Here is a 13,747-nt window from a genome sequence, read left to right as displayed (position 1 = left end):
GTAGTTTTGAAACTGTTATTACTATGAAATGTGTCTTTTTATCTTTTATAATGCATTTTGCCTTAAAAGTCTATTTAATTAGTTTCCTAAATTTGTTTCCTTTGGTTGATGTTCTTTGGTTAATATTTTTTCATTCTTTCGTTTTATTTTTTCTTGCCCCCTCCCCATTCTTTTATTTATTTCTATACTTTTGTTAAGATAACCTCATATATATAGAATATAGTTGCATTTTTTTAAGTCCACTGTAACAATCCATCTTTTAATTTGAACTTTAGTATTTATATTTAATATAATTCAGATCTGCTTGGATTTAAATCTACCATCTTATTATGGGCTTTTAGTTGTCCTGACTATTGTTTATTTCTTGTCCTCTCCTTTTGGATTAATACTTTTTATTTTTTCGTTTTCCTTATCCATTAGTTTAGTATTTATATACTCTTATAGTGTCAACCTAGGGATTAGAAATGTATCCTTGACATATCAAAGTCTAATACTAATTGTTACTTTTAACCTATTCCCAGAAAATTTAATAATCTTAGAGCATTTTAACGCCACTTACCACACCCCAAACTTAAATGCTACTTTTGTTATTACTTTATATGATTAATATTTGAATGCATTTACTCACAAATTCACTACTTTATTTGCTATTTCTTCTTATTCCTCTCCTCCTCCTTCCCCTCCTCCAACTCCTCCTCCTCTTCTTCTTCGTCTTCCTCATCTTCATCTTTTGCCTTTCATCTGGTTTCCTTTCCTTCCACATAAAAATGCCTTTGGATACTTCCTTTCCAGCAGTATTAACCTACTGATAATTAATTCTCTCACTCACTATTTATCCCCAAACGTTTTTATTTTACTTTATTAGAATTATAAATCGGCACTTATTTTCTATATTAGTCTGATCAGGCTGCCGTAACAAAATTCCACAGACTGGGTGACTTAAACAATAGAAAATTATTTTCTCATTGTCCTGAAACCTGAGAAGTCCAAGATCAAGTTGCTGGCCAATTCAGTTTCTGCTGAGAGCTCCCTTCCTGGCTTACAGATAGCTGCCTTCTCACTGTGACCTCACATGGCAGAGAGAGAGAGCTCCCGTATCTTTTCCTTTTCCTTTTCTTACAAGGGCACCAGCCCTATTGGATTGGGGCCCACACTTATGATCTCATTTAACCAGATTACCTTCTTACAGGCCTTACGTGCAAATACAGTCACACTAGAGGTTAAGGCTTCAACATATGAATTTCAGGGGGATACAAACATTCAGTGACAACATTTTCTTTTAGCACTTTAAATATTCATTATCTCTGGCTTTTATTTAACCTGCTTGGGTTTACAGAGTTTCTCAAATCTATGTCTAGAACGTTCAGTTTTGGAATATTCTTAGCCATTATTCAAATATTACTTCTGCCACATATACTCCCTGCTTTCTTTCTGGGACTATAATTTACACATAGTTTAGAGCTTCTCATTCTGTTCTCTACATCTCTTATCCTTGCTTCTGTATTTTTTATCTTTTTCTCTCTTTGTACTACATTCTAGATTGTTTCTTTTGATTTACGTGTCACTTCATGAATTCTCTCTTCCGTTGCATCTAAACTAGTATTAAACTCATCATTGAGTTCCTAATTTGTTAGCTGTATTTTTTATTTCTAGAAATTCTGTGTGTTCTTAAGAATGTACTATGTCTTTTTAAAATTGTTTTCAGTTCTGTCCTAATTGAAATTCTTAATTATACCTTTATAACCTTAATCATGGTCAGCATAGTTTAAGTCTGTGTTTGATAACGTCAGCATCTACAGGCCCTACAGGCCTTTTAATTATCCTGTTGTTTCTGTTGGTTCTCATTTATTTTATTTTGTCCTTTCACATGCATGGATGTTTTTTATTGTGAGGCAGACATTATACTTAAAAATTGCTTGTAGAAATTGAGGCCTAGTATAATATTTTTCTCTAGAGATTGTTTACTTTTGCTTCAACAGTTGCCTCTGTACACTAGTAATCTGATCACCTCAATTTAATTTGTGGGACTGAGAGAAACTGTACCTGTCGAGCTCTAAAGACAGTACATGGGATGAAAGAAGAAGAAAGCTTAGCTGTAGTTCCAGTGATGAACAACTTCTAGTTAACATTTACTCCTTGGATATAACTCTTCAGTGTCCTAACCCAAAGTGCATGAGATTTATCGGCACCTCTGTATTCTCAAGCAGGTCCTGGCCTCCAGCTTCTGTCTGCTTATTCCTGGGATGTTGTTAAGAGCACCACTCAGCCCCTCAGCCCCTAAGCAGCCTCTTCCAGTATTAGCCAGTGCCCCAGGAAAGAGTAAGCCTAAATCCTGACCTTGCCTCTATTGATTTCCCTCTTCTTCTGGATCATGACCTGGTAATTACTCACTATTTTGCTGAGCCTCCAATGCCTTTAGAGCAGATTCTTATTTATATTATGTATAGGATTATATGAATTAAAGACTTTATAATTACTGTAATTGAAAGTCCAGAGTTCTTTTAGCATCCAACTGTGTACTACATGGTTGAAAAGGAAATACATGTCATTGAAAAGCTCATAAGACGTTTAGGGATACAAAACATGTGATATAGATTTAAGAGAAGAGTACATATATATGATCTCTAAAGCTAAAGAGGAAAGAAGTAGGGGTGAGCGGAATGATCTGGTTTATCTGTGTGACCATGGTCTTCTTTCATCCCATGTACAGTACTTGTCTGGGCTCATTCACTGTCCATGGCTTTAGCTCCCTGTTGCTAAATATGCAGTCTGACCACTTTATCTCTTTTGAGCTTGACAGGTACAAGCCTAGCTGCCTATTTAGCTATTACCACTAGGTTTGTACAGGTTCTTCAAGTGCAATATGTTTAAAACTATGCCCATTCTAGATTTTTCCTCGATTTAATGGTTTGTATTGTTTATTTTATCTGTATAGCTCTACTCATGCTGCCCTATTAAAGTTAATTAAGTTTAATTATTTGTAAATTTTCTAAGCCATTTTTAAATGATTATATCCTCAAAGTGCTGAACACTTATGTGAACTATTTTACCTGAAGACTGGGTAAGAAATGTTTAATGATACTAAGGCACACTCCTTTTTAAACTATTCTGTGGGCTTCAATCTTGTTCAACTGTGTATGTCTGTTTTACACATAATTGTGGTAGAAATTTAATAATTTTATTATTTCATTTGGGGGTTATAATTTATTAAAATATTCTTATTGAGAATTCTGGAAATAATTTTAATAATAAATGACCACTTTTCTATTTTTTGAAATACCCATTTGATGAACTATATGCAATTATGGAATGCTAAGTAGTTGAAAAAATTTTAACAACTTGGCTAAATATCCTTGATTATAATGCTAAGTGAAAAAGGATAAAAATCTATGTCTACTATAATTATAGTGTTCTGTGTGTATGTGTGTGATTGTGTGTGTATGTTAATGGAAGAAAAGATGAAAAGAAATGTATCCAATTTTTATGACCGATTTTTTTCTGGGTGGTGAGACTTTGGAGATATATTGTCATGTTTTCCAAATTTCTAAAACTGAATGTATCTTAACTTAAAAAGTACAATAATAATACAATTCTACTGTAAAAAAGTGTGGAAGTACATAATGTAAAAGGTGATAGTCACTCATTCCCTTCCCTTTTTTATTCAGTCTTATTATCTTGAGATAATCACTATTATAAATGTTGGGCATCTATTTCCAGGCCTTTGTTTCTGTCCATGTGTATGTGTGTGTGTGTTTGTGTGTGTGTGTAGGTAGGTATATGTATGTTTACCTTTCTGGCAGAACAAGTGTTTAATTCTTACATTTACTTGAAAATGAGGATATATGCCTCCCTTTTGAATTCAGAGATTAGTTGGGAATACTGTAAAATGCTTGGCACAGTTATTTCACTTGGACCAAAAAGTAAAGAAAGAAAAAGCTGAGGGGTGAGCCTGAAGAGCAGATAATTCTATAATGAATTTTATTGATTATTCACCAATGTATTCCAGGGTACAATCTGCGTGTTGGATGTAGAGCAAAATGGATTTAAACTACAGGCTGAAACCCATAATTAGATAAACTAATCAGTTCATGAATATTAGCATTACAAATAAAATAGATAATAGCAGAATATGTCATATGTATTGGGATAATTATTGTGTGTCAAACATTTATTCAGTTATATTTATACATGTGTATGTTTTTATTAGATCATGATGTAAAATGTGCATCATGTGCTGACTGTCAAAATCAATTCTTGTTCGGGGAATATGTGTGTGAATCCACATGTGCATGTACATATGTGTGTGTATAAAACCCATTGGAGTTCAATGGTAATACACTAGATGATGCAGAAAAGTAAGTAGGGACTTGGAGTGTGAATTAAGTCTGCAGAAGACAGGACTTGAGAATAGAATAAAATGAAGACTGAAGCACATAGATTATATGTGAATTACACTTTATTGCATTTACCTTAAAAGAGATGGAGATAGCGTTCAACAAAAATGACAAGGTAGCATTAATTAGCAGATGCTCCATGACAACAGCTTATCAAGTTTCCTCTGGTTCCCTCAAAGAAGACATGCTTGATCTTTGGCTAATGTCCTCAGCCTCATGAGGACCTGCAATGCTGTAGGAAGTACCAATCGTGATCTTGAACTTTTTGGACCTCAATCATGCCACCCTAAAATTTCAGAATAATTACTGAAATGATTGCAAAAACTTGCTTGGCAAACCTTGTCACCTAAATCTAACATTCAAATTTTGCTTTCAGTTTCTTACTCCATCACTGGTGCCACGTTGTGTCATTAGCCTCAAGTTATATAGTTGTAAATAGGCAATAAGCACATTCTTACTACGCTATTTTTAATCTGTATGGCGAAAGGTCTGAAAGCATGGTAAACATGGCTATACCACACCTCAGAGGCTAAACCCCACCTTGGACCGAAGTCTTCCACTCATTCTCCTCGTATTCTAGTCAGCATAGCTCAAAGTTCAGAAATGTACTGCTGAGGATGTTGTGTTCTATGGATTATCTAGTAGGAGAGGGAGATGTATTCCAACACTCCTGTCTGGGAAAGAAATGGAGTTTCCTGAGAATGATGAGGAATTATATACGTGGAGGAACAGAGGAATGACAGAATTGGCGCTGTATTCAAAGTTTCATAGACCCATATTCCTTTTCCTAAATGTATTCACTGGGCCCTCTATTTTGTTAGGCTAACTTCTGCAGTGTTAGATCTGCAATCTCCTGCGCTTCCTTCTCCTTTCTCCTTGCTCATAATTTGTCTTTGTTCCCTCTCCTTCATTCAATTCCAAACACACATCAATAAGGAAGGCTTTGTAAAGCAGGAGTCACTGAGGTTAGTGCAGATCGTTGACTACGTTATTGCGTGTTCAGCTATGTAAAAACATGCTTGGATAGCTTGGGTGGGGGTGGGGGGCGGTGTGGTGTTCCAACAGAGCTTTAATTTCATAAAGGGTCAAGGAACCACTGCTGAAAAGTAGTTATCCTAACAGAGAAGATTGTCGGGGATCTGAAGTCTGGCCAAAGAACATGGGACTGTGTCAAGTGTAGAGGCCATCTTTAGTTCAGCAGAAGTTTTGTCACTTAGCCATCCTTTAGCCTTTGGCCACACATAATGTATATGAAACACTGGCAAATATTTTTTTGCAGGACTCCTGTCTATAAAAGCAATTCTTTAAAAAATGTATTGGAAAATGTATGGGCTCATGTGAGGCGTAGTGATTTATCTTGATTGGTGAAGATCTAGAGAAGCACTTAGGTGTTTGCATATTGTCCAGTCACTGCACAAGAAGATTCCTTGCAGTGTTAAGGCATTGTCTCTTCCTGTTCAAATCCAGGAACTCTCTCTTTACAGTCTTTGTAGTCCACTTCTTGTCAATTTTATATCTCCCACTGTGAGAAAAATGTAGCAGTGCTGTGATGACTCACTTGGCCATGACTTTTCAGGACTCAATTGTATAGAAACAGTATAGGTCTTGTTTCTGCAATTCTCTAATACAACTTATTTGATATTGATTACCTCATTACTCATGACAGTGTATCATCTTTCTTGCTGCCCTTGAAGAGTGGTGTCCAGTGAATCTTTCAAAGAATGATACTGAGCTTCATTGTTGATGAACAAAAATGCAAATCTCACCCAGAGCATGCAGGAACATGTGAGCAATAATTCATTTACTCATCATGTTAAATTTATCATTCAGAAAACAGATCTTCACACCATGTCTTCTCTTGACCTTTGTAGGCTATAATCACTACACTCCTAGAATGTGATCTCTTTCAATATTGACTGCATCCATGCCTTCCACACACTTGCACCAGTTGGAAGGATGGAGATGTCATCTGGGCAGAGGGAGAAGAGCAGTACCATTCAGAGGTCTGTCCCTCTTAAGATATATTCTCTCTGTCAACCTAGGTGAGTATTTTAAGTCTCCAACATGATATCACTAAATGCAGAGTTAGGAAGAAATACATGCAATCTTGCAAGTTAGTATAAGCAGATTCAGTACACCACTGACTATTTGTGTTACCTAAAAATTACCTGAAAAATGCCGTGGCCTGCCCAAGTTTTTATCCAGGGGACAGGGGAAGGACAATCCCCCAAATATTGAATAAATATAAAGACAGCAGAACAAAACAGAATGGCTTTCTAATTTCTTACAGACCATAGTTGTTCAACATAATACTTACACATTTGAAAAAAGAAGATTGTTTTATTGGAGTGCCTTAAGATGTTTTCAACGTATGGATTTTACAGCAGGGCAGTTCAAGAGGCATGAGGAATGTTTCTTTTCTCTATTTGTTGGAGCACTGGAGTGTGAGCTGAGGCAGCCTAATCCTGACTTGCAGAAATGGAGAGGACATGACTTACCGGAATTGTTCATGGAATTGGTTTGGCTAATTCTCATTGATTCTGCCATTTCTCCAGAAGCCATTACTACAGCTGTTGAAACAGGGGTAGAGAAAAATGACAGGTGCTAAGTGGTATCTAGGAGGTTAATAATGAGCATATTTAAAATAATCTCTAGGACTTCTGGAATTTTCTAGGAGGAATCTTAAGAAATGCTCTAGATTTTGTAACAGCTAATAAAAGAGATACTATAATGCTGATGGTGACAGTGGTGACCCTGATCTACCCTGGAAAACTTGGCTTTTATTGTTTATTCTGTTGTATCTTATTATTAATTCCTATTTTGTATTCTTTATTTTAAAAATTGTTTTTATTTTAGCTACACAATTAGTTACACTTTTTTTATTCTTGGGACCTATAGCATTCAATGAACGTCTTAGAAAGGTGATGGTAATGTCTAGACCAAACAAAAGAAGAATAGGAATCTGTTCAGGTAAGTAAAAAAGATAGTCTGTCCTCTTTTAGAGTTTTTGTGCTCAGAGGTGAAGTTTTCCCCTCACATACCTAATAAAAACTATAATTTGCATTATAAACTCCCTGCTACGTAGGTTCCTAAGTGGTGGACCATCTTGACCTTTTAATTATTAATGCTTTTCCTCAAATTACAATTATTTGAGGAATAATTACAATCCCTGTCCTGCTAACTGGCAATTTTCTAATAGAGTTTTCATTTTTCCATATTTCATTAATTGCAACTTGCGTATCATATAATGATAGAATCTTCAGAACAGTACCTTGTTAACTGGAAAGGTTATGAAATGCTAATGAGCTCTTTTAAATGGCTAACTCCCTATAAGACTTTCCAGATTCTTTCTTTTCTTTAATGTTTCTTATATTTTTAGACATTCTTCCTTGTAAAGTATTCTTCAAGATTATTTTAAATATTCTTGAAAAGAAGTTAACATATTTGATGGCCTTCTGTATGTTGAACCTGCTCACATAATTACTGTGTTTATTTCTTTCAACAAGCCCTGTGAGTAAGGTATTCCTGCTCCTCTGCAGTAAAGGGAAACAAGGATAAAAAAACAATGTTATTGGCTCAAGGTCAATGGTGGAGCAATGATTTAAGTTCAAATTTTCCATCTTCAAATCTTGTGTTCTTTCTTTTGTAGAACTCAAAGGGCTGTGTGAAAAGTTTACTGTGGAAAAAAAAATTGAAAAAACTGCCACTAAGTAGCAATGGAAGGACTTTTCCCGCTAAGGTGCCATTATTATCTGTCTTCATCATTATTGTCTTATTTCACTTCTCTTAATTACTCTACTTACTGCTTGCCTTTATTCCTTTAATCAGACCGAACATTGCTTATTTTCTTCTTTTTCTAATTTGTCAACTAATATGCTGAAATTATGTAAGAATCATTCAATTATACACATAAAATGATCTATAATGGTCCAATTTACCAGTTCCCTTTCTATCTTCACTGGGTTTTACACAATTTGAATTTAAGCATAATGGAAACACCACTTGTGAATGGCTTTTGTGTCATGTTTAATTTTTCCAAAGAATTGCTCAAGATGCCCCTTCTACTGTTCAGCAGAATATTCTGTAGCTTTTTATCAAAACTCCATTGCACTCCTTCCCCAAATTGTCCACGGATTCTGAGGTTTACTGAATTCTGAGAGGTTAGACCTGTTTACAAATGGAAGGTGAAATGACAACTGAAGTCTAATCTGGCTACTAGTGGCCATTGCATCTGCCTCTGTCCCAGTATTGTTGTTTTAGGCTGTTTCCACAAATCAGATGGCACTACTTCTCCAGATTCTGAATGTTCTACATCTGGGCACAAGATTACCGTTCTTTCATTGTACCGTCTCAGGCTCAGTCATTGTTACTTAAGCAGGCCACCATGTTGCGGGACTGGTGGGGATGAGCTTGCAGGCTCAGTTGTCAGTGTGAGAACTTTCCCTTTCCTATGACCTTCCAGATGAGGAACTGCTCAGATCACCAGCTGCTTCAGGTTACCAGCCCACACCTGTCTGTCTCACCTCTGACAACTTTGGTAAGTTTTTCTGCCACTGGGACTGATTATTAGAGTTTCTATAAATAGGCATGGTACAACATCTCAGAATATTGACAATAACAATTATTTTTCAAGATTTTTATTAAAGGTGCTAATTATTTCACATTACTTGTTATAATTTTAGGAAGTAGTTATTAAAATTACGTTTTTAATTTCCCGGTCATCTGTCATCAAGCAAGTCGTTATAATTTAAAGGCATGAAAGTTTCTTCTAGCTTAGGTGTCATACCTTGGTCACCTTTTAGCATATTTAGGTTTATGATCTTCATCTGTGAAATGAAGGAATTGGATTAAAATAGCACAATCTAGTTTAGGTTCGTTTTCTGGCATATATCCCTTCTACAGTAAAAATCATCTCATCATCTTATGTGTTGCATAATAAATCATTTAAAATTTATGAAAAGGCCAATATGTTATTACAGATCATATTCTTAGTAGTATTACCAAAAGTCCCATTTCCTTAGGATAGGCCTGGATTTTATATATTCTCCTGGGATGATGATTATTAGTAGCCCTTTCCATTCTCAAAACTGTTCTAGTTTGGATGATAAATTACATGGTTATCTTAATTGATTGTTTAAATATAATCTTAATAATTATTATATAAAATACATTTTAACTTTTTCCCACTTAACAAGTAACATTTGCTATCAATTTTTTAAAATTTTATTTAAAAATTTTTTTTAGTTTTAAAAAGTTGAAAGATCTGAAATGTAAAATGATTTCTATAATATTTAGTTGGGGACCAAATATATATTAAAATATAGATATAAATGTAACTACTTGTGGCGACATCAACAAAACTGCTTATTTTATGTTTGGATTTCTTGGATTTTACTTTTAAAAACACAAGTGTTTTATTGAAATAATTTTTATATTTTTGTTCCTAAAATATGGGTTCAGAGAAAAGATTTCAGTTGTCATTTTCCTAGCCTATGCTCAAATAAAACATTTTGTTATGGATAATATTTAATCCCATTACACAAAAAACCCAAATTCCATATTATTGGCAAAATAGTTTCCCTTTTAACATTCTAAAAGTAGAACTAGAGAGAGCGTGATGTGCTATATAAATATTTTGATTAGTTCAATGCAACTGGTAGGTTTGGTTAAAGAAACTCTTAAGGGAATTTATAGAATTATCTCTTTTATGTTTCGTATAAATTTGTATTTCAACATCAGTGTTCTTTTGCTTCCTGTCTTTAACCAATGATCCACCACAGATATAAATTAAACAATGAATAAGAACAAAAACAATTTAAAACTGCGTAATGGTCCAAACCACCATGGATGGTGTTCTGACGATGATACACGGGGTGAGGTCTGACTCATGAGCCGCTGTCCGTGATGACTTGACATTCTCAAAAGGAAATCCCAAATGTTCTCACTGCATGCTGCTGCAGGCCCTCATGGCAGGGCATCCACACCACTGGCTCAGGTGCTGGTTGCTCCAGAATCTCTCTTCAGCTGGCCTTTTTCTACTGAACTGTCTGTGAGAACATCACTGCAGGCACGGTTTTCTCCAACCATAATTGCTGCTGCCAAAGCCACCTCGGACTTGGGAAAGGGTAAACAACTCCACTAGACATGTGCACTCCAGCAGTTGGGCGTCTCCTTTTTCTTTAATTTCTCTTAGTAAAGGAGAGGCCAGGAACTACATTTAATCATTTTCAGATTTTTAGGATTTGGAGCATTTTAAAACATGTTGTTTGAGGATAATAGAAGGGAAGTGCAACTTATACAAAACATCTGAAAATTGCCGCCTCTGTTCCAAATCCTTTGGGGGTTCCTTATCAGGCAGGTCCTTGCTTTATTCTTGATTATAGGGGCAACTCACCCCATGCCCAGTCACTAGCACTGGCTGTTACAGTACGGAGGCTTCATTGCTCATTAAGATGAATCCCTCACCTAGAAAAGGGAGAGGTTCTCTTTGTCCTCGGTAACTGACATATATTTCCCAAGCCCTCCTTTCTTGTCTCAGGATTTACTTCCTTGTGGGATAATTGATAATAGGAACATCAATTTTATTTTAGGGAAACTTTACTTCCACCCATTGCAGTATATAAAGATCCTGTGGCTGTACTATGTTCATTGGTTTCCCATTGTCAGAGTAGTGTGGTTTTAAACACCACTTTTGAGATGCTAAAAATTCAGTCCCAATGGGACTTGTTCAAATTCAGTTCAGTTTCTGGTCATCAAAAAATCAATCTGTTTTAAGATCTAGTCTTACCCATGAAAACTTTAGTAATGGTAGATATCTAAAACATGAGTTAATTACCCCCAAAATGTTTCAGTTTTTTCATTGTTATATTGCCAAAAACCATTCTGGCTATATATATTTTTAAAAGAAGCCATTTGCATGTCCTTTAGTGGTAGAATAGAAATTTGGTTAAAATTGGATGACATTTACTTTAATTATCTTCAAAGTATGATGAATTTTTCATGTGTGGAATGTGTGGTCTGATAATTTTTTAGGAAACAACTCTCCACTAGAGAGCGTAGAATCTTAGAATTCATCTACTTCATTCTCCTCCTGGTACTCTACTTTCTTCTACAACGTCCCAGCCGAGCTGAGGTCTGAGCTGTGCTGCTCAAGCCTGTCCCATGTGAATACAGATGCAGAGACCCTGTAAGGGTAACAGAGGAAACTGTGAACCCAGGGGAAGAAGATAAACTTGTGGACATATGTGCAAGGAGCAATTTTAAGTATATTGCACTAACCAACTCATGATCTGTAACTCCTTTGTTAAGGAAAAGAATGTATATCTACGTCAAACTTCCATTTCAGAAAGCAGAGGTCAAAATAATGAGTCCTGGGGAATTCAAACTTGTGTTAAGAAAATGTGTCCCAGTGTGCAATGGCTGCAAACAGCAGCTTCCTTGGTAGTGTATGCAGCCTGTTTGTTGTATGGGTTGCTCTAAAGGACCTTGGAGACAGTCCTTTCAGATGGATGTACATGTTTTTGACCTTGCACTACCCCAATGTAGGCTCCAAACAGGCATGCGAGGTGCCTTTGGAAAGCCCCGGGGCACTGTGGCCAGTTGGCCAAGTTATCATCTCCATCCGCACCAAGCTGCAGAACAAGGAGCACGTGATTGAGGCCCTGGGCAGGGCCAAGTTCAAGTTTCCTGGCTGCCAGAAGATCCACATCTCAAAGAAGTGGGGCTTCACCAAGTTCAATGCCAATGAATTTGAAGACATGGTGGCTGAGAAGCGGCTCATCCCAGGTGGCTGTGGGGTCAAGTACCTTCCCAGTTGTGGCCCTCTAGAGAAGTGGCGGGCCCTGCACTCATGAGGGCTTTCACTGTGCTTCCCCCTCTTAATACTCACCAATAAATTCTACTTCCTGTCCACCTAAAAAAAGAAAGAAAGAAAAAGAATGCTTTAACTTCAATTACCCCTCTCTCTTATGTACGTTTAGTCTGTTATTTTAGTTTTATCCTGATTCCCTCGCATAAACATTATTATTATATTTAAAAAAAGAAAAGAAAATGTGTAGAGCCAGGCACGGTGGCTCATGCCTGTAATCCTAGCACTTTGGGAGGCTGAGGTAGCTGGATCACAAGGTCAAGAGATCCAGACCATGCTGGCCAATATGGTGAAACCCCGTCTCTACTAAAAATACAAAAATTGCCGGACGTGGTGGTGCATGCCTGTAATCCCAGCTACTCAGGAGGCTGAGGCAGGAGAATTGCTTGAACCTGGGAGACGGAGATGCAGTGAGCCAAGATCATGCCACTACACTCCAGCCTGGGCAACAGAGTGAGACTCCATCTCAGAAACAACAACAACAATGACAACAACCCCAAAAACAAACATGAATAAATATCATTCTCCAATAAAATCATTCATGCCAGTTAGGGAACCAGTTAGGAGGTTGTTACTGGAAACCAGGTGAAAGAGATTTTATTGGAGAATGATATTTATTCATGTTTTCCCTAATGAACGCTTTAACTTTACTCCAGTTACCCTTAAGATTGAGTTCAAGCCCTTGGTATGGCTGACAACACTCAGTGAGATACGGCCCTGGTCTCCTAATCCAATCCCATCTTTTTCCTCTGTCCCCTCTTTCACCAACTTCTTTCAGTTCTTTGAACAGGAAACCCTTTGTTTTTACTCCTTTACATCAGTTGCTCCCTTAAAAACTCTTCCTCATTCCCTACTCTGCCCTGTTTTAGGTTTCAGCTTAGGGTAATTTTCTCCAGGAGGTTTCCCGCTGGCCTCCCCAATGGGAGTTAGTGGCGGTCAAAGCATGCTGTTCTCATCACAGCCCTTAGAGCACTGTATTGCAAAAGCCATTTCAGTTGTCTACGTCTTCTGCTAGATTGGGGGTTTCTTGGTCTTTCTTGTTTACCATTGTATCCCCGCAGCTAGCATAGTTCTAGCTTGGATTAGGTGCTCAATAAGAACCTGATGAATGGCCAGACAGATGAATGAAAGAAGGTTTTCCTTTTCTGACAAGAGAAGGTGGTGAATGGAATAGTTGGGAAAAAATGTAGTGGCTAAAAATAAAGCAAATAAACTTTTTCTTACCTTTGACCAGCTATATTTTTCTTAAACTAGGGAAAAAACCAAAAACAAAACACTGAGAACAGTGTTTGCTGATTGGTTAGTTTTAAATTTTTCCACCAATGAAATATTACTGCTATGTGCCTGTTGCTTCTGTTTTCTTTTCTATTAATATCATGGGCTTTTTTTTTTTCACAAAGGAATTTGTTATAAAAGGACATTATTCAAGGTATCACTGTATAGAACCTGACATTTGTAAATGGTAACATTCAGTGAATATAATCAC

General features: G+C 36.6%; 1 long non-coding RNA gene and 1 pseudogene across 1 annotated transcript; both read left to right on the top strand.

Moving 5' to 3' along the window:
• The first annotated feature begins 7,055 nt into the window (after nt 1-7,055).
• Nucleotides 7,056-8,917, top strand: LOC101059001 (uncharacterized). Its single transcript, XR_001708121.2, has 3 exons — nt 7,056-7,364; nt 8,044-8,133; nt 8,857-8,917. It is a non-coding gene; the product is annotated as an uncharacterized LOC101059001 (long non-coding RNA).
• Nucleotides 8,918-11,764: 2,847 nt separating this feature from the next.
• Nucleotides 11,765-11,891, top strand: LOC112205134 (small nucleolar RNA SNORA70; annotated as a pseudogene).
• Nucleotides 11,892-13,747: the final 1,856 nt, after the last annotated feature.

Source organism: Pan troglodytes, chromosome 10, assembly GCF_028858775.2.
Source record: "Pan troglodytes isolate AG18354 chromosome 10, NHGRI_mPanTro3-v2.0_pri, whole genome shotgun sequence".
NCBI classification, from domain to species: domain Eukaryota; kingdom Metazoa; phylum Chordata; class Mammalia; order Primates; family Hominidae; genus Pan; species Pan troglodytes.
This window is presented reverse-complemented; position numbering and strand designations above follow the sequence as displayed.